Source organism: Anabrus simplex, chromosome 1 (assembly GCF_040414725.1).
Source record: "Anabrus simplex isolate iqAnaSimp1 chromosome 1, ASM4041472v1, whole genome shotgun sequence".
Classification (NCBI taxonomy): Eukaryota; Metazoa; Arthropoda; class Insecta; order Orthoptera; family Tettigoniidae; genus Anabrus; species Anabrus simplex.
Window position 1 is genome coordinate 747,386,170 of NC_090265.1, and position 22,189 is coordinate 747,408,358.

The window sequence follows — 22,189 nt, forward strand, 5'->3', positions numbered from 1 at the left end:
TCGCACTACAGCCATTTACTGAGCTCATTTTTTCAAGCCTATTGTTTAAAATATACCTCACATTCGACACGTTCCTCTTCAATTCAGCAAGGTATTTAGATGTCTGAGGCTTATCCTAAATGTACACTTTTTGGCTGAACGACTACCATAAAAGAGATTTTTCACACATGCACAGCTCTACTTGAAACTATAACCTCACTTACGGTAGACACACCTATGCCTGAACCTGTACCTATAGTAAGAGCCTAATTTAAGATATAAAAAATAAGAATATGTGAAACCAGTCTGTGTCCATACTTAATTTCTTTTTGCATCGGTCTGTAATTTAAATGTTTCCCTTTGGAAGAAAAAATGAGTTGGCAGAAATTAAAGTTATGATCTAGATCTGCAGGTCCTTTGTTTGAAGGGGAACATCAGCAAACAAAATTTGGGGGGAAACTTAGCATTTTCCTTAAGGAGGTTAGTGCAAGTAAAGAAGGCATTTTATTTTGTTTATTGGGTTTTGAAAGTTAAATCAATGTCTGATAGTATGTTTAACGAATGTGTATGAATTCTATAGGGTGGCTGAAGTGAATGTAATACATTATGACATAAATTATGGAGGGTCACTTGTGTCAGGTGGTGGTGGTGATTATTGTTCTACGAGGAAGTACAACTAGGCAACCATCCTCTATATAACACTAATCGGAGAGAAAAAAATGGAAGGGATGAGACACTTCGAAAAATTAAGGTATCAGCCAAAGGAAGACAAGGGCCACAAAGGGCGTGAAAGTGAAGGATTCCCTAGCCCTCGGAAACCTAATAGCGTCGTAGTCGGCAAAGAACAAGTGTTGACCAAGAAAGGTCAGATACGATAGATAACAGTGAGGAGCTGGCGCAAGTAAGTGGAAGTAATGCCAGGATTGAGCTAAGGGCCCCATGGTCGCCAACCCACGCTCCTATGTTCAGAGCCCCTGGGCCCCTTTTAGTCACCTCTTTCGACAGTCAGAGGATACTGTGGGCGTTAATTCTACCAGCCCCACCCACAGGGGGATAATACTTGTGTCAGCTCAGGGTGAAAACATTTTGGTGTGTTTCAAATTAGAAATATTCAGTTTATACTAGCTAGATACAGATATGGTGGCCACGATCGTTAAGACAAGTCTATATGGTCTGATAGCGTGCTTAGCCGGTTCAAGTATCCTTGACATGACATAGATGTTGATTCTCATACAAAATCTATCCTGGGTCAAAAAATTTTTTTAATAAGTAAGTTTCTAAAGTACCCACAGTCATCTATGGCCTTGGATGAGGTGAAATGAGGAATGGCAGTAAATATGTCAGCTTCAAAATAAGGGGACCGGGCGAGTTGGCCGTGCGCGTAGAGGCGCGCGGCTGTGAGCTTGCATCCGGGAGATAGTAGGTTCGAATCCCACTATCGGCAGCCCTGAAAATGGTTTTCCGTGGTTTCCCATTTTCACACCAGGCAAATACTGGGGCTGTACCTTAATTAAGGCCACGGCCGCTTCCTTCCAGCTCCTTGTCCTTTCCTATCCCATCGTCGCCATAAGACCTATCTGTGTCGGTGCGACGTAAAGCCCCTAGCAAAAAAAATAAATAAAAAAAATAAGGGGTGCCAGAATCTGCCCTTCTGTACAAGGATAGGGGGAAGTATCCTGCTTATGACCGAAACATTTATTGCAGCCAATGGCCATGAATTATACACAATATTAGAATTCGAATATACAGCACAGAAATAACACAATCTAACAGTCGTCAAAACATTTCTTCCAGGATTCATTACGGAGTTTACATTACATTTGCGTGATATCGTTCACAAAGATTTCCACAGCGATCACGTGTACGCAATTGGGTCCTGGCTCAAAAATATTGGAGAGGATTCTCACTACCGGTGACATCACTGGACCTTTCTGATGCGGCTATTTTTGAAAAAGTGAGGGTCTGTAGTCTTATTATAACCCCTTCGTATAGTGTACAAGATATCTGTAATGTTTAGGCTAACAATGATTAGTTGATTAAAGGGTCATTTATTTTGTTATATCGTACGGTATATACGTGCAAAAAGTGTCAGCTACAGTACAATAAAAAACATTTTAAAAATTAATTTAAAGGATAATTATGGATTGCATGAATATTTTCTTTTTTATGCGTCTTGATGGCACATAAATGTGTGTGACTTCTTTAGGATTTTTTTCCTCATTATGTCAACACCATTCACATTACCGGTCTAAGAACTGCCGAGTCCATGGAAACAATCAGTTACAAATGAGAGGAGTGGTAAGCTATTCACACTGTTCGGCGATTTCCAGTATGTTAGGTTATGTCATGAAGCAGTTTATATGCGAATCCTAACGAAAGGAAAACAGCGTATGAATAAATATCTGACAAGTTGCAGATTTAACTTTGCTTACCATTTTTTTAACGATGAGTTAAGGACTGTCAATCAACGCAATATTACAATGACTGAATTGTGTTGATTTGCTTGACTTCAAACGCAACCATCGAAAATGTCCAAATATTTAAAAACAACAGGGCTACTCCACAATAATAAATCAAATCCATCAAAACATGCTTCTAAATTAATCCAATAACTTTCGTCAAACCAAAGATAAAATCGAAATCATCCATTCGCACTCTTCACAAATTTCCGCGCCAAATAGGGAAGTAGGTATTACCAGGGGGGTGACACTTCATACGGAGCGTCCGAAGCAGTTCTGAGATGGGCCAATCGATCTCCGCCAACTAATGAAAACTAAAATTCTCTTTTAGAGGGTTAATTTAGAAGGCAGAGGTTGGCATTACACATTCAGTTGCGTGGTACAGCAAATTCAAAACACAACACTAGGGATGAGCTGCGAATGGAGTCGCGAAGAGTCGAGACTAGTGATGTGCGCGAATGACGCCTGGAATCGCGAGAATCGGTTCCTACGACTCCGCGGTCGCACTCAATGTCGCATGCGAGGAATCGGTTCCCGATGACGTCACGAGAGTGTTCCGGTCGCACTCAATAGAGTGAGTCTTCCGTATATAAGTGGAGTAAATTCGAACGTGTAATAGTGATGGGAATATCGAATGTGTTAAACTATCGGTAGACTACCGATTGTGAGGCTTGACTATCGAATGAAAACATTCGATAGTTTTCATTCGGTTTGAAATCGGTAGTAATAGCCTATACGTTTTGTACTGCGGTAGTACTAGTAACTAGTAATAAGTCATTTGCTAGTAACTACCGAAGTGTGGATTGTTGTATTATACTACCGATTTGTATAGCATATTTGTTTTGTTAATATAAGCGGAAATATAGAGACTACGACTAGTAACCAACGTTACACAATGTTCGAGTGAAGTAATTGGAAACTGAAATACGTTGGTCTATAAAATAAGATAAAATGTCCCGATTAAAGTAATTGTGGTCATTATGTTTCATTTTGAATAAAATGCATTTTTGTGTCCCTAACCACAAGTTAATGAATGTAAGATCGTCTGTTCACAAAATAACAAATGTTAGGTAATTTCAGACGAAGGTTATTTCCTTATTGTAATGACACCACATATTAAAGTAATATGAATACAGCAAACTAAACTAAATGAAAAGACAACATATTTTCCTAGGACCAAATATAGTGAATATAATAATTTTAAAATAATTCCATTCATGTAAGGTTAATGTTCAATAATTAGAGGTTCATGGTTCGTAGATGGAAAGTGTTTATATAAACTGTAACATGATTATCTATTGATAAAGTGCACAATATTAAAATAGCATTTATCATTATACAACTTTGAGTCAGATTAGTGCTTCTCTTTCATCTTCACCAACAAAGTAAATCTGCAAAAATTCAGGATCTTGATGAGTATTTGGCAATAGACTGCCTATGGAATGATCAATTTGACCTTGTACTTTGAAAGTTGTCCGCCTCTGTGGTGTACTGGTTAGTGTGATTAGCTGCCACTCCCGGAGGCCTGGGTTCGATTCCCGGCTCTACCACGAGATTTGTAAAGTGGCACGAGGGCTGGAACGGGGTCCACTCAGCCTCGGGAGGTCAACTGAGTAGAGGTGGGTTCGATTTCCACCTCAGCCATCCTCGAAGTGGTTTTCCGTGGTTTCCCACTTCTCCTCCAGGCAAATGCCGGGATGGTACCCAAGTTAAGGCCACGGCCGCTTCCTTCCCACTCCCTTGTCTATCCATTCCAATCTTCCCATCCCACCACAAGGCCCCTGTTCAGCATAGCAGGTGAGGTCGCCTGGGCGAGGTACTGGTCTTTCTCCCCAGTTGTATCCCCCGACCCAGAGTCTGAAGCTCCAGGACACTGCCCTTGAAGCGGTAGAGGTGGGTTCGTTCACTGAGTCCGAGGGAAAAACCGACCCTGGAGGGTAAACAGATTACGATACGATACTTTGAAAGTTAGCATAAAGCCGTGTTGAAAGAATTGTTTAGCACCAAAAGATTGCTAATGACGCATGCGCGCCGGTCATAATGAGGGAAGAACTGGTATTGCTTTCGTCTAGCCTGTTTTACCAATTGTACGGAAGAAATAATTCCTTTAAACGGCTGCATAACTCATTAACGAAATATAAAACGGTAATAATTCTCCTTGATAAAACAATATTCCTGTGTTAAAACAGTCGCCAAGAGGAAGATTCGAACCTGCATCCTCGCGGTTTAAAGACACTGACTCAGTTAGTATGTAAGCGCCTCACAATATTAATAGACGACAAGCTCCCAGATTCCCAGTTTGGCTTCAGAAGAAGAAGATCAACCATTCAAGCAATCGATTGTCTACAACAGTATATTAATGAAGCTCTCGCAATTCCAAAGGGAAAACTTCATGCAATCTTTATTGATTATTCTAAGGCTTTTGATACGATCAATAGAGTTATCGTATTAGAGAAGTTGCGAAATATCATCGGGCCTAGTTGTTATCTTCTTCCAATCATCAAGAATCTCCTTACAGATAACTGGGTAGAGATTAGTGATGGCATCACCAAGTCATATCCGATACTTCAAACCATTGGCGTCCTTCAAGGTGACCCCCTAAGCCCATTGCTTTTCATTGCCGCCACAGCTGACATCGTACAAAGAATAGATTCAGAAAATGTCAATATTCTCATGTATGCAGATGACATGGTTCTGACGTCAACTTCTCAGTTAGATTTGCAGACTACTTTTAATAAAGTTACGAAATGGGCAGAAGAGAACCAGCTCAGGTTAAATGAAAATAAGACTGTCTCTCTGACCTTCAGAAAAGGAGGAAAACGGGGAACATTCTTAATCAATGACCAACAACTAAAGTCAGTCACAAATTTTAAGTACCTAGGAGTCACTTTTCAAACACCGGGGAACGTGTTCTCTTTACATGTAAAAGACCGACTAAATGCTGCCATAAAATCCATTAACGACATCAGATCTTTGAGCCATCTCTCACTATCATGTGCCATCGAGTTATTTCATCTTAAGGTTAGTCCTGTAGCCACCTATGGATTAGAAAATATATGGATATATCTTGGAAAGAGGCAACTACATAGTATAGAGAAGGTGAAAGCATTCTATTTAAAGAAAGTACTTTGCTTGTCAAAGTACACTCCATCACGCCTCGTATACCAACTGTCGAGGGAATTATTCTTTGTGGAAGAGCTGCGTTTGAAACGACTGCTCCCGGCCACTCCAGCGTATAAGGAACTCCTACAAGAGCTTCAACAAAAGAGAGACAGCATATGGTGGGACTTTACCAGTGTGATGCGATGATCAACCGCAACTGGACTCAGGGAGGCTATGAGTTGAGACACGTTGTGACCAGACTCTCAGTCCATGGGTTTCACCAACGCCTGTGTATTAAAGCGAGCTTCCATGAGCCAAGTCCGGACTGCAGGTGCAAAAGATGTGGCGAACTTTGTGAACGCTATCACGTACTTAAGTGTAAACTGAGAATAGAATCCTTAACAAAATTCTGTACAGACGACTGCTCATAAGAATTATTATTATTATTATTTTCCATGCACATTTGTGCGCAATAAAACATTTATTTATTATTTACTCGTTGCGCTATCAGTGTTGCTCAAAGTGCTCATTAATTTACTCGCAAACCTTCGTATAAGTAGGCCTATATACTGGTAATTGCATTTGATTTTCATTAGAGACTTGGTTGATTACCGTCTTGAAATACACAGAAGCGGAGAGAATTGGCGCGTACACTTACATATTAGGTTTGTTCCAACACACAGTTCGGAACGAGTTCGGAACGCGTTCAGAACCGATCCCAACAACTGTGAATGCGCAAGCGCGTACTGAGTACCGTTCAGAACCGGTTCGTTATTGCAGCGTGTTGGAACGCAAATAGAATCGTTCCGTGCGAAATCAGCGTCATCTAGTGACAGCGGGAGAAACGAATCATTTATTTGGCGGGTACTTGATTACTGTAATGAAGAGATAAGAAATGAATTATGTCTACATTCTTAATGTATTGACTATTGACAATGTCATTCCGAATCCTCTTAGCATCTCTATAGTCATCGTCCTCAACGTCGCCTATTTCCTGTTGAGGCTAGGCCCTTTCTACAATAATGTCAATGCCATTCTCTTCCAATACAGCATCACTTAAACATGGGTGGAACACTGTAGGTATAGAATAGAAGCCTTTCCTATTTATATAGGAATCCGGGTCATTTCCTGGTTACCGGGAGAGTTGATCGAGTGGTCAGGGGCACGTGGCTGTGAGCTTGCATCCGGGAGATAGTGGGTTCGAATCCCACTGTCGGTAGCCCTGAAGATGGTTTTCTGTGGTTTCCCGTTTCCACACCAGGAAAATGCCGGGGCTGTACCTTAATTAAGGCCACGGCCGCTTCCTTCCAACTCCTAGGCCTTTCCTATCCCGTCGTCGCCATAAGACCTATCTATGTCGGTGCAATGTAAAGCAACTAGCAAAGAACAAAAAACATTTCCTGGTTTGTCAATTTTATGTGAGAGCCATCGATGGCCCCAATAACACCTAGAAACCCTCTTTTTCTTTTTCTGAAATATAGTTCACTGTTCCTTTTTTCAACTTCTGTAGGCCAGGTGATTATTTGGGCAGATAGATAGATTGCTCAAAAACAGAACAACTCTTTGGAGCACCCCGTGTAAAGAGCTGATGGTAACATCAACTCTGTCAGCAACATCTCTGAAACTTGCAGTTTGATGCTCCATGAACCACAGAAATATGAGAACCTGAAATTAGCAATGCATATGTATTATGCCAAAGATGAATAAAATACATGTATAGGCATTTTGCTGAGAAATGAATGCACGAAGCGTAGTCAACTATAAATTACCACTGCTGACCTGACTTAGAACTGATAGTTTTTCATACTGCCCATAGTGTCTTTTAAACTGAGGAGTTCACTGAAACTGCTGAGCAATATTCTCAGCAACTGCTCGAGTGACCCGAAAATGTTATAAAAATGAATCATCTTCATGCTGAGGGACTGTTTGTTCTGAAAATATAAAATTATAAGCAATAAGTCTATGATCCTTTCCACCAGAAATTAATCATGGTGTAAACATATAAGAATTAGAACATTTATTTTCCAAATGGGGTATTTTCTTACTTACTTCTGTCATGACTTCATTCTACATTTGAATGAATGCACATATTTTTGGAAATGATTGAAGATGTCCTTTGCTCAGCTATTCCATTGTTTTTCCCCCCTTCCCACAAATGAATATTTCCCCAGGTTATTATGCCATTGGCGTAACCTTATTTTAAACTTGTGACTGAACCTACCTCCATAAACACCTTCAGTCTTTAATCTCTTTCCATTATCCTCCCAAGCACTTTCCCCTGTATATGCCAGGTACATATCCCAGGTACATACTCTCTACCTCCTTTCTGACAAACTTACCCTCCCAAGTTTTCTTAGCATGATACTAACATTGCTGGTCATTCTGTGGTCACCATTACATAACTAACCTGCTTTTCTCTGTACCCAATCTAATTCTTTTACCAAAAATTCTTGATAAGGATCCCTTACCTGCGAAGCATACTCCAGTTGAGGTCTTACAAGTATTAAATATGCCATCTCTTTTATACCTACCCCTGCTTGTTCTTTTTAATATCCACATTGCAATGTGCAGTGACCTAAATGCTTTATTGGCTACATACGTTATAGGCTCTATGTCTTCCCCAGTGAGATTTACCACTGCCTGATGTGACCTCTTATTCACCTTCTCTCCCCCCCCCCCCACATTTAGCAATTATGCACTATCCTGCATGGTTCAATCCTTCTTGTATATTGTTCACAAAAATTACAAAAATGTAAAGGCACCAGTTTACTGCCCTCTCCTATACCCCTCCCCATTTTCTGAGGTTCTGTTAATGACCCATCTGCCTCCTATCCAGGCCTCCATACTGTATTAAATCATTCACTAATTTTACATCTCCCCTTTTCCCTATCTGCAAGGACACATCCTGAGCTCTCCTGTCTCCCATTTTAGGTCTGGAATTTTACTTTCTACCCCCTTCTGTGTTTTAATATAGCTGTACATATTTCTCCACACTGTCCCCCTTTCACTAGCTTACACTTCAGAAACTTTCGTGCTGTTGATGTGAAGTCTAATACATAAAATTTCATTTTTATTACATTTTAATATTTAATGACTTGCAAAATTACTTATATCTAATAAGAAAACCTCAGCACCCCTGCTTCCCCTATGCCCTTATAAACATCCCCTCAGCATCACAATTGGGCAATTCGAAAAGAAAATTCAAGACAGGGTCCAACCCACGTAACCAGAGCATCTTGCGCTTGAAAGTGGGCATAGACATAGTTGATTGGGTAAGCGACTATAGTGTAAAGGGTAGCACTCTGGACCCTGAATCCAGCGATCTAAGATCATATCTTGGTGGGACCTCCATAAACAGGTTCTAGGAAGGACATTCCAGGGAACATTAATGGACAAGGCAAGTTTACATGCGATGATTTACAGAAGGCAGAATTTCTTTATTTTTTAAAGGTACCAGTATCAGCCGTGACCTTAATGAAAGTAAGTTACTACATTTGCCTGGTGTGAAAATGGGAGACCACGGAAAACCATCTTCAGGGCTGCCGACAGTGGAGGCTTAAACCCACTAACTTCCGAATGCAAACTCACAGATGCGTGACCGTAATCCGGCCCAAAACTAAACATTTATCGGAGCTCAGCAAATCGCAATACTTGTCTGGATAGAGATACCGTACCTAACTGATGTGTATACATTAGGATTAAAATCTCTTGAAAAAAGAACGTTGTGCAATCAAGTTAAAATATTCAGTATTATAGAAAAGTCATCTCCGTACAGGCCATGAAGGTCCTTGAAATGGTGGAAGGCGAAGGCTTCCACTATTCGTAACCTCGGCTTCAATATTATAGGCCTAACCTAATTATAAATCTTGAATTGTTAGTTACCGTACCTAAATAATTTTCATTCTTTTTTTTTTTCTAAGTATTTTCGTATCTAACTCATCCTCATCACTTAAGCTTTCCTCATAGAGGTTACTGTCATCATCTAAATCACTCATTTTCCTTACTTTCCAAAATCTCGTGAGGATTAACAGAGGAGGTGCACATCTAAGTGCGCAGATTGCGTTCCGAACTCTTATTGGAACAAACCTTTTAGTGCGCGTGACCAGAACGTGTAGTTCTCGCTTTAGACCGAGAATCGTTTTCACCGGTTCGGAACCGTTACGAACCAGTTCCGAATTGTGTTGGAACAGCAAGCTGGGAATTCAGAACCGTTCAGAACTGATTCTCATTTATGTTGGAACGCCCGTCGAGTTACTGCGCATGAGCAGACAGTTCAGAACCGATTCGGAATCGTGTTGGAACAAACCTATTGAAAACTACCGCGGCCATTTTTATAATAAATGACTGACCACTCCGTGACGAAAGAGGTGGCGATTTCAGCGCTAACTAGTGGAAGCAATGGGAATTTGCGATCCGAATGAAAAACCGAATGCAAACGGAAACAATCGGTTGTAACGGTAGTTGACAACTATCGAATAATTCGGTAGTTTTCATTCGATAGTCCCATCACTAACGTGTAATATTTACTATTTCTTTTGTATACAGTGAAATGTGTAACTGGTTGTCGAGAATGAATTATGCCACATAATGAAATAACAATTTACCCTGCTAGTCTGGAAATCACATTACACATTTCGACACTGGGTGTAGCAATCGTCATTGTTATTATGCTCATACTGTATTTTCCTAATGTGGTTTTCAATTATCGCTAGTATAAACGTATAAAATATGTGGAATTAAGTCACATTTTTAATAAGTATACAACTTGTTTCCTAACATACTGGCTTCCGTTGCATTTACTTTGCAATGAACATACCGTACCACTGTCGGGTTCACTGGCTGAATGGTCAGCGCTGAGGCCTTCGGTTCAGAGGGTCCCGGGTTCGACTCCCGGCAGGGTGGGGGATTTTAATCGCCTCCAGTTAGTTCTTTTGGCCCAGGGACTGGGTGTTTGTGTTTGTCCCAACATTTTCCTCTTCATATTCAGACAGCACACTACACTACCATCCACCGCAGGAACACGCAATAGTGATTATATCCCTCCACATAGGGTTGGCGTCACGAAAGGCATCCGGTTGTAAAACAGGGCCAAATCAACATGCGCGATACAGTTCGCACCCGCGACCCCATAGGTGTGGGAAAAGTTGTAGAAAAATAAGAACATTTCATACTACTACTAAATATTATTATGAGAAACTCTCAGAATTACTATTTTTCTTTTCATCACTGCTTAACATTAGTTAAGGTTGTCTCCTTAATACAATTGTATTTTGTAGACAGAGTACTGTTATATTATGTCATAATCCCCGTACAAGTTTTGATTTAATATAATTTGAATAGTTTCAAACAGAGGATCATAGTTTCTGATGAAACTACAGTCGCATTAGAGTATATAACTCCAGGAAACTACAATAAAAGCAGGCATGGCTTGTAAACAGACCTGGTTATAAACCAAAACGAACTCACATTACAGAACACATTCGTGCTGCACGTGTTTACGTATCTGCATCATAGATGGTGCTACTAGTTCCTCGGAATCGATTCCGGAATCGGGTACCCTTTTCCCCAGGCAAGACCAACTACAATTACATCAGACCGTAAACCAGAATAAACATGGCGGACATCGGCGTGCGATATGAGAGGTTGAAAGAAAGGTTATGCATGTTTATTTCGAGTCACCTAAAGAAAATATCACAAGTCGAACGTCATGAAATGCAACTCACTAACTCAAAATATGAATAATTAAACACAAAAGTAGCGTTAAAGCGTATTGTAAGTCTAAATTAAATTTCAGAGGGGAAGATAACGAAAGGAGAATTATTGTATCAACGTCAGGTTGAAACAGACAGAGAGTATAAACATATTTCACATATGAATCTCCGGTCAGCAAATACGATATATAGATGTCAACAAAGAACATTATTACGGTAACCTTATATGGAATACTATGTAACACCACCATTAACCACAGCCCATTATGTAAAACATGCAAACAAATTTCTCCAACAAAATTTCAACCCTCCAAAATCCACCTGTATTGTTGAGTAGGTACAAGCGATATTTGTATGATACACTTGACCATCTAAAGCACTTGTCAGCTTAAAACTCACCAGAATTGATGGCATAATTGTATTTTGTATAAAAGAACACAATCCTCATGTTCACTCCACGGGAAATGGGGTTAGGTTTAGTTTACGCATGTTCATTTTAAAACGTTGAAAATTTATTACATCATTCTTGCGTCACCGTTTAAGATTAATTTAGTCTCTAAATTATAAATTTTAGTCCTGGGACTGATTTAATGTTCTTTGTAGTAAGGTACGTTGGCTGATAAGGCAAATGCTATGATAGGCATCATTAGTTTAAACTTCGGAAGTTTGCGCGGCACTCGAATTAGATCACCACCTTCTATGGGTATATAATGTCATCCCTAACAATACATTTGATTTCAAAAATGATAAAGTGATTAATCCACACAACATTGTTAGTCCTATGATTCGGTTCGAAGTTTTCCTTACGAATGCTCTTAACCCAATTTTGTCTTATTACTAGGTCTTTTGAAAACGGGAACACTTAAGCTCTTACTTACATCCAGGCACACAGCACATTAAACTATAAACACACTACATACGTAACTAAAAATAAAGAAAATACTTTCAGACAAGAACACGAGAATCAACATTAACCTAATCACCACCGATATTGTTGGAATAAATAAGCTCTTTGAGAACAAATAGCTTCTTACGGCACTGAAAGAGGATCTATAACCTTCTTAAGACTATAAATAAATATAATGTATGATTAATAATATTCAAATTTCCGTAAATACTTGGTAACAACACGGCTTACACAAATCAAAACAAACGCATGCTAGCACTCCAGCTGCCGCCATTACGGACAGTTTCGATAGGTCGGTTAAGGTCTGATATATTGTAGTTGGTCTTGCCCCAGGCATATGGAATCGATTCTTCGCGATTCCAGCCGCAACCCATCACTAGTCGAGACTGCTACCTCTGGAACCGACACTCTCGACTCCAGTGTCGACTCCACTGATGCACTAACGCCATCTAACAAGTATTTTCGGAACTGCTTGGAATTATAGTTCCACGTTCGTCCCTTGGTAACTTGTGATACGATGAATACAAGATGATTATTTAGCCAGCAAACATTAAATGTTGTTTCGAGATTTTATCATCGTTATTGTTAATGTTGTAGGTCTATTTTGGCGACGATGATGATAATGATGACGATAATAGTAGTGGTAATAATAATCTGACAGTATACGTTTACATACTCGCCAACATTAACTTCAAACAGTCCAACCCCGCGGTGTAGGGAGCAAAGCGTCAGCGTGTCACACGGCGGCCTCGGGTTCGATTCTCGGTCGGGTAAGGTTTTTTAATTGTAAATGATTAATATCCCTGGCCTGGGGCATAAAACAGAAAAAAAGAAGCGAGTGCTTAGAGTATGATTTTACAACAAATATTTTACCAAACATTACCTCCACAGTCTAGGAAGGCCCCGGGATCGATTCCGGCCAGTACAGGGATTTTTACCAGTATCTCAGGTTTCGTGATGACGGTGACGTAGAGACGGGGTCTAGAAAGCCAAGAATAACGGTCGAGAGGATTCGTCGTGCTGAACACACGTCACCTCGTAATAATAATAATAATAATAATAATAATAATAATAATAATAATAATAATAATAATAATAATAATAATAATAATGCAACAAGACTTCACGTGGTCCTTGAATTATAATGAAAACCTACAACCTGTTTTCCAGTCAGTGACTGGGTCAGGAATGGAATGAATGAAGCCGCCATCCTGCAGCGAGGATAGAAATTGTACCGGCTGCCGACGCCTGCTGCACTCCTCTGCGGCAATGATGAATGAATGACAGATGAAATGAAATTAAGTTGGAGAGTGTTAATAGAATGAAAGGTGACAGGGAAAACCGCAGTGACCGGGCGAATTGGCCGTGCGCGTAGAGGCGCGCGGCTGTGAGCTTGCATCCGGGAGATAGTAGGTTCGAATCCCACTATCGGCAGCCCTGAAGATGGTTTTCCGTGGTTTCCCATTTTCACACCAGGCAAATGCTGGGGCTGTACCTTAATTAAGGCCACGGCCGCTTCCTTCCAACTCCTAGGCCTTTCCTATCCCATTGTCGCCATAAGACCTATCTGTGTCGGTGCGACGTAAAGCCGCTAACAAAAAAAAACCGCAGTGACGGGAGAAAAACAAATTTCACGTAGAGTGACCGGGATTCGAACCACGGAATCCAGCGGTGAGAGGCCAACACGTTGCCGCCTGAGCCACGGAGGCTTTCGGTGGTTTAATGTATGTTCGAATTATGTTAGAGGATTTACTCATATTAGATTTGTTTTCATTGTTCATGTGGAATTTATAATGATTTACCATCGATATCTGTTTATCAATTTCCTGATCACGACAAATAAAGACGTGAAATTAAATGTCCGTGGTCTGCTATGCCGAAACTTTCTGACTTGACGCGTTTAATTTTATTTCAACTACACGATTACGCTCGTCGTCTTCGTTAACGATACCGTACTTCACTCTACAGTCCTCTTAAAAAATCCAATGGGGAAATGAACAGCAACATGTATGATATTTCATATTATTTTCCGCGCCTCGACACCCAAGCGGCCCCGCAAAGAGAGTCAAGTTCGCTTGGAGTCGTGAGGCTTCATGCGAAGCGATCGTGCGGCCCCGCAGTGCGCATCAGTTAACTTGGAGTCGAGAGGCTTCATGCGAACCGAGACCAATGTTCGGAGTCGATGGAGTCGACGATCTCGATTCCGGGCTTCAGTCGCGTCCATCCCTACACAACACAGTTATCGTTGCGCGCGAAGGGACCTTGGTCGTACGGTATGTAATAGTGCTTGTTAGACGAAAATTTGTTGAGATTCTTTCGCATCGAACGAGATTTTTGATCCAGTTTTTTGAGAGTATGGCGTGAAATTATAATTATGCGCGTTCTTAGTGTAAAGAAATAGTGTTATGATCATCAACGTATTTCACATTGAACTACCTAGCTGTTGCGAGTAAACGTCTGTGTGATTGTGCTTCTTACCTGCTGTTTGGAATAAATAAATTCAAAATATAAACTGTGTGCATTATGCTGTGTTTTACTTTCATCCTTTCCTTCTCGTGTTTTCCATTCCCATACATAAAAGTCGTGGGAAGGGTTCAACGAACGAAAGAATGAGATTATGTTAGATCGTGACTTAGGCAAGAATGGGCGTTTTGGGGTTTTATATGAATTGCATTAACATTTTTATTAATCAATGTTGCATTTATCATTTAATAGATGTAAATTTACATTAAAATGCGAACGGTGAAACAACGATACAAGCTAGTGTTATAACAGTATTGCCAACATACAAATACGGTAATTGCAATTTACTTTTCAAGTAAAAGACACGAGAGAAGCTTTAGATACAACTTTCCTACCGAAATACAATCATTATCTCTATCACAATTAAAATTTTAACAAAGTAACAACTATCATCATCGTGTTTACTACGAGGTACTATCGTGGGATTTATTTCCTTATGTTGGCAGAGAGAAAGTGGCCACTGTAGCTTCCATGACCTGTTTTCTCAGCCAACTTTATTATACAGGAGTGACGGATCTATTTCACTTATATGATCCTTGGGTATTATTCGTGTACTTTTCAGTGATAGTTTTTTGTTCCGGGTTGGGGAAGAAGGGGAGCAAAGAGAATGAAGGGGAGAGCTCTGCCGGTTCCGGCAATACCGCCAGGTGAATGGAAATGAAATCTGAATTGAATCGATAATATGATCGATCGATATGAATTATTCTTCTTCTTGTCGTGTCTTGCGGATATTTATTTGGGATTCAACAAATTCTTTCCCAGTCACGAGACAATTAATATATTACACTTATATCACAAAAGCACATGGTTACATCACTAATGCCCGATTTTAGCATGATCACACGTAGATAGATGCACTTAAAGAAGCAAAATTATATCGGGTATGAGTAGGTTCATGGAAGTATTACATTCGATACTGAGCAGAGACACAAATAACTTAGTAAGCTGGAATAGGAGTAACGTGTTACACTGTACAAGATCGGAAAGTAATAAAAACCTTGATACGGTATCTACTCACCAGGGACATATAGAAGTGACACCTCACAAACATGTCGGAACAAAACAACTGAAAAACTAGATCATAATTACAATTTGATGTGAGTGTTATCAAGGTATTCGTTTAAAAGAGTAATGATCGTAGGCGAAGGTTGGTGCAACAAAACTGAAAGTCGTGTAGGGAAAGATACTTCAACTTTAAGTAATTTCTGCATTAAAATGGCCTGGTGATGTGCATATTGGGGGCAATGAAGAAACAAGTGGTCACTATCGCCCTCAGATTCTCCGCAGGAACAAGTTGGGTCGTTCGTAATGTGAAATCGAGTGAAATATACTGGGGTTAAGGCATGATTAAAGCGTAGTCGGATGATATTGGTAATGTGACGACGTGTATACATACCATTTGCAAACCACAGCAGTGTGGGAATACTCGGTTGAATTTGATAGTAATGTTGGCCTTTCGTACGAGCAGATAATCGCCATTGTGTGCACCATGTGTGTTGAGAGGCAGTTTTGATATGTGGAAAAAAGTCGGGAATCGGAATTTTGATTTGTAATATATTCGCGGTATCTGCACTGGCGTCTTTCGCTGCTATATCGGCCATATCGTTGCCTACGTGCCGATTGTGCCCTTTAATCCATATTAGTGTTATAACAAAACCGGAAGTTTCAAGTCGAAATAGAAGAGACTTAACTTCGTAGACATATGTATTTGTATGAGGGGCGAGTGATTGCAGAGCTTGTAAAACACTTTGAGAATCGCTGAATATATTTATTTTTTTGGATTGCAACTGTTGAACATATGCGAGGGCTTGGTATATGGCATATAATTCTGCTGTAAAGATAGTTAAATTATTAGGTAACGGATATTTAAAGCTAATTAGTAATTGTGGATCGTAAAATGCTGCTCCGACTCCAGTATTTGATTTTGACCCATCGGTAAATAGGTGGTAATCTGGTGATGTTATGGAACTTTTAAATTCCTTATGAGCGTATAATGTGGGAAAAGGTGCAGACATTGCTTGGTGTGATGCATCAGAAGGGGCAATGATAATAGAAGGACGGAATGTTTGAATGTCATAGTGGTATGAATACGTATTAACGCGTGGTGTACGAAGTATAGTCTCAGTAAGATGGTGGATTTCAGCATAAGCCATATATATATGGCGGGATAACGATGATTGGGAGGAGGACGCTGTTGATAATATTCATATAATAATTGTAATTTAGGGACAATAAGGGAGTTCGTTCTACTAATATGTTTAAGTAGGAATTTTTTTGGAAAGTTTTATCCTGCGAATATACAGTGGTTCTTCCGTAGTTTCTGCTAATAAAGCGTTAGTTGGTGTTGTGCGGAGGGCACCCACACTGATACGTAGTGCTGAAAATTGGAGACGATCCAAAGCTAATAGACTATGTTTAGAGGTTAAATCAATAATGTGGGCGCTATAATCAAGTATGGACCGAATGGTTGCATGATATAGCTGTAGTGCTGACAAGGGTTCAGCACCCCATGCACGTTTCGTTACCGTTCGTAGGATGGTGATATAACGATCAGATTTCCTAATAAGATGTCGTATATGAGTTTGCCATGTGAGTTTTTGATCGATATATATTCCTAAATATAAGTGTTGTGAAACCAAGGGAATGCTATAGGTGTCAAAGTTAATAGGGCTTTTATCAAAGGTTCGTTTATGTGTAAAGATCATCGCTGCACATTTAGGTATAGAAAGGGAAAGTCCATGGGCCGTTAGCCACTGAAAGACTAAACTTAAAACCCGAGATATTGTGGCTCTATAAAGGTCAATGTGGGAGTCAGCACAATAAATAACATAATCATCCGCGTAAGCTAGAATACGAGCGTATGGTAGCACAAGAGATTCGAGCTCTTTCATGTAAAGGGCAAACAAAATTCCACTGAGTATCGAACCCTGTGGTAAACCTTGTGGTGTATAACGGCTATCAGTTGTGTGTCGGGGAGATTTAATAGTTAACCGGTGGTTAGTAAATCGTTGATTTAAAATAGAAAGGAATTGGATGGGGAATCCAGCACTAAATAATTTCTCCCAGAGGATATGCAATAACACAGCATCATAGGCACCTTTAATATCCAAAAAAAACTGCCACAATAGATTGTTTCCGCCATTTTGCTAATAAGATGTCGAGTAAGAAAATAATGATAGGGTCTTGTGTACTATTACCCCGTCGAAAGGCGAACTGATACTTGGGTAATAGCGAGTGATATTCCAATACCCACGCCATTCGTTTCATAAGGATTTTACAAAAGACTTTGCGTATACACGATCCTAGAACTGTGCCTCGGAAATTTTCAGGTTCGGTAGGTCGTTTTGTTGGTTTCAGAATGGGTGTGATGAAAAACTCGTTCCATGATGCTGGTACATGTAATGTCTCGAAAATACTATTATAATATTTGAGTAAATAAATTTGGACATGGGGGGGTAAGGCCTTGAGCATTTGATAAGTAATTGCATCAGGTCCTGGTGATGAGCTATTGACGGTACATAATACAGAGTGTAATTCATTATATGTAATTGGATTCAAAAGGGAAATAAAAGAACAAGAATTATTCTGTGAGGTGGGTGGAAAGAATGGATTTACGGTAACAGGGGCAAGGGTGTATAAAAAAACTTCTAGAACTTGTCGCGGATAAGCAGAAGAAGTTTGGTATTGGAAAGTTCTCGTGATCATGCGGATCGCGTTCCAAAATTTCGTTGCTGGAAGTTGTGGAGTTAATTGAGAAATAAAAGATTGCCAAGCTTTTCGCTTTTCTGCATTAAAGACGAGCTTTGTTTTCGCAATATGATTTCGCAATTGAAAATAATGCTGCTGCGTCATTGATTGGCGATATTGTTTGAATAATTGTTTGCGCTTATGAATAAGATCGTGACATTCTTTGTCCCACCTTTTTAGTTCATATTCCTGTGGATGGGTCGTCACTTTTAAGGTCGACACGGATGAAACATGTTTAAATATTGGGTTAAATAAGGGAGTAATAGGGAAAAGGAAATAGGGGACTTGTGTTTCTGCTGCAAGATATAATTGAAGTATGATTGATAGTTAGAAACATTGAAAATTTTTATAAGATCGGACGTTACTTATACAGGAGGGTGTCTGAAACTGGGAATGTGGTGGGTGAATACCATATGTGATGAGAATTGGGAAGTGGTCACTAGTGTGAGTATCAGATAATGTATGCCAGGTGGTGACAGGGGCCATAGTGGTGCGGCAGAAAGTAAGGTCTACTGCGCTGGGTGGAGATCCAGGCGGAGTTAAACGGGTCGGGGAGCCGTCATTTAAAAGAAACAAATTCTGATGAGTTGAAGTAGTAAGTAAATTGGAACCTTTGATTGTATCCACCATACATCCCCATTCAGTGTGGTGGCCATTAAAAACACCGAGAAGAAAAAGATGTGGAAATGTGTCAAATTGTTGAATAAAATGCATCCATTGATTCTGAGTAATGTAAATGTGGGGAGGGCAATAGATGTTTAAGAAACAAGTATTATGGTGTACTATTCCTACAGCATAAGTGTGCGGGATGATATATTGTAAAGAGAAATGTGTAACTGATAAGGAAGTATGAACACATGTGGCAACTCCATCAAAGCCGTTACCATCATGTCGGAAAACTTGATAATCTCGTAATCGAAAAATGAAATGCGGTTGAAACCACGTTTCTTGTAAGCAGATAAAATGAGCTCGTGTTTCATTCAGCAATATTTGTAACTCATGTCTTTTAGAGGCGGCACTTCGACAATTCCATTGGAGTAAAGTAATCATGCTAGTATGTTCATGATAGAGTCTCGTAGTTTATGTAATACATGGCGAAGTTGAGGCTCGTGACCCATACTTTGGATTAACATTACCAGCAATTGCTGGATTTCTTGTTGAAGGCGTTCCTTGGAAGGAGGATAATGTATATCTTGAACGGTTGCAGAGGGTTGCTGCCTAGCAGATGTGGGCGCACTTGAGGGATATGCTAGTTGCAGAGGTTGTTGCATGGCATTCGTTGACGGGATCGAATGTACTGGAACCGAAGGTTCGTTTCGCAGAATGGCCATGTATCCTTGTCGGTCGAAACCGGGTTCGGGTGTAGGAGGGGGAGATTGCATGATCACTTGGGTGAACTTACGCTTACTCGGGTTGGGAGTCGAAGGGGATGGGGGATTCGACGATAGAGGAGGGAACTGAAGTTCTTGTTGCTCGGAATGATAAATTGGAAGGGCGATTCGGACTTTAGCTTCGGGAAAAGATATGTGTTCAGTACTCATTAATTTTTTAATACTTATGTTCAGGACAAATTGAGGAACCTGTGACATGGTTTTTCTTACAGTACGCACATTGTGTAAATTGCTCCGTACACGCCTGGGTTTCATGTTGTTGCGCACATTTCCCACAACGAGCGTTTTTCGCTTGACATTGCCGAATTGTATGCCCGTAGCGCTGGCATTTGCGACAGCGATTGGGTGAAAAGATGTAAGGTTCAACTTCCATGTACACCTTGTATAAGGCGACATGGGAGGGTAATGTTTGTGATCTGAAAACAATTTTTACTGAACCCGTAGGAAAGTATTGGGTTTCTCCATCTTGAATTGCACGGCGATTAAGTCGTTGCACGCTTTTAACTGGTGCCTCGGATTCCAGGTACTGTAATATGTCATCATTCGATAAACCTTTTTCAACTCCACGAATAATGCCTACTCTTAACACTTGTGATGATGGAATGTAAGCTTTAATTTTGAGGGTTTCAAGCATAGGATTACTCAAAAATGCGTTTGCTTGAGAAGCCGTATGGAAGGTAACTTGTAGTCGATTACGTCCTTTACGTTGGATCGATTTGACATTGAGTTTAGTTTCGTGAAATCGGCGACCAAGTGCCATAGGGTGTAAATTGCCGATGTTTTGCTCGTTTATGGATTGAACAAATACAAAGAAAGGTCCATGATGAAAGCGATTATAATATTCCGGGGTAGAAGCCACTTGGGACGCCTCGGATTGATTGTTAGATTGTTCGGAATTAGAACGGTCTCCCACTTCCGTATTACGCCTCTGTACATCAGACTCAGTTGACTGGGAACCTTGCTGTCGTGTCGTATTACTGGATGAATTGGTAATGGGTTCCTCTTCCATAGGTACTACTATTTCACGCTCAACTCGTAAGGAATTCCCGGTTACCGCCGACGTTCCTCCACTGTCGGTCTCCATTGCTTGTCACTCCCGCACCACACTTGAACGAAAACGCAAGTGGTTACCACTACCGCGCACCTCTGACTCGCACAAGTAGAGTAGTGTACCGTACCACTATCACTGCGTGACTGATGCTGTCTATTCTGAATTCTTCTTCTTGATTAGTTGTTGAACATCGTCGTAAGATGCTACGTCTTCTTCTTTCTTCTATTTTGTTTGTTCTTGGACTCTGCGCAGCGCACTACGTCCAGTCACTGGGTTGTTTTAAACTTCACCAATCAAAGTTTCCGTTACAAAAAGGGAGAGATTTGAGGGAAACGAAAGTACACACTAGTGTATTGGGAGAGGTTGCGTAGGAAAGAGACATGAGGAATATTCGAGGTGTCTAATACTACAGATATGTACAACAGAACATGTTGACATGTGTTAGGTTGCAGAGACTTAGCACGGGGACACAGGGTTCTACATCTTCACGCCAGTGTGATCTATCACGGCGATTTACTACTATAGACAAACATGACCAGATCACAAATAAAGGAGGCAGGATCGTCCAGATTAAATCAGGATATTACATGCGTGAAAAAAGTTAGTCAGTAACTCAGCTAAGCGAACTGTCGGATGGTATATTAAACAAGAAATAGTGAGAGGAAGTTGAAATCCGAGTGATAGTAAAGTGGAAATGAGATGTTGTTGCTGTCGGGGATATTTCTCACATTGAAAAAAAATATGATTTATAGTGCCGACATAGTGACCACAATTACACAAGTTGCTTTCCTTAATCTTTAAACGATACAGATGTTCCGGTGTACAGGCATGATTCAAGAGAAGTCTGACTAGAGTAGTGATATGACGTCGAGTGTACTTTCCTTTTGCGAACCATAGTTTAATAGCAATGTTATTTTGAATATTGTAGAAATGTTTACCTTTAAATTGTGCAGATTGACGCCAATGTTCGTTCCACTTTTCTCGGAGAAATTTCTGACAAATTGTCCATACATCATTGTGTGGGAGTGCAATATGGTAGCGTAGGCCTTGTCCATCAGCTGCCTCGTTGGCCAGTTTATCGGCCATGACATTGCCTGTTATGCCAGAATGTCCTGGCACCCATGTAAATAATACGGAACGATTTAGTACAGTTAGGTCATACAATAGTTGTCTTAGATTTTCTATATATCAATTGTCCGCCTTTGTAGGATTTTATAATGCTTGAAGAACACTGAGAGAATCGGTACAGATGAGGGCCTTTTGGATCGTAGAATGTTTAATATATATTAACACTTGACGAACTGCAAATATTTCAGCTG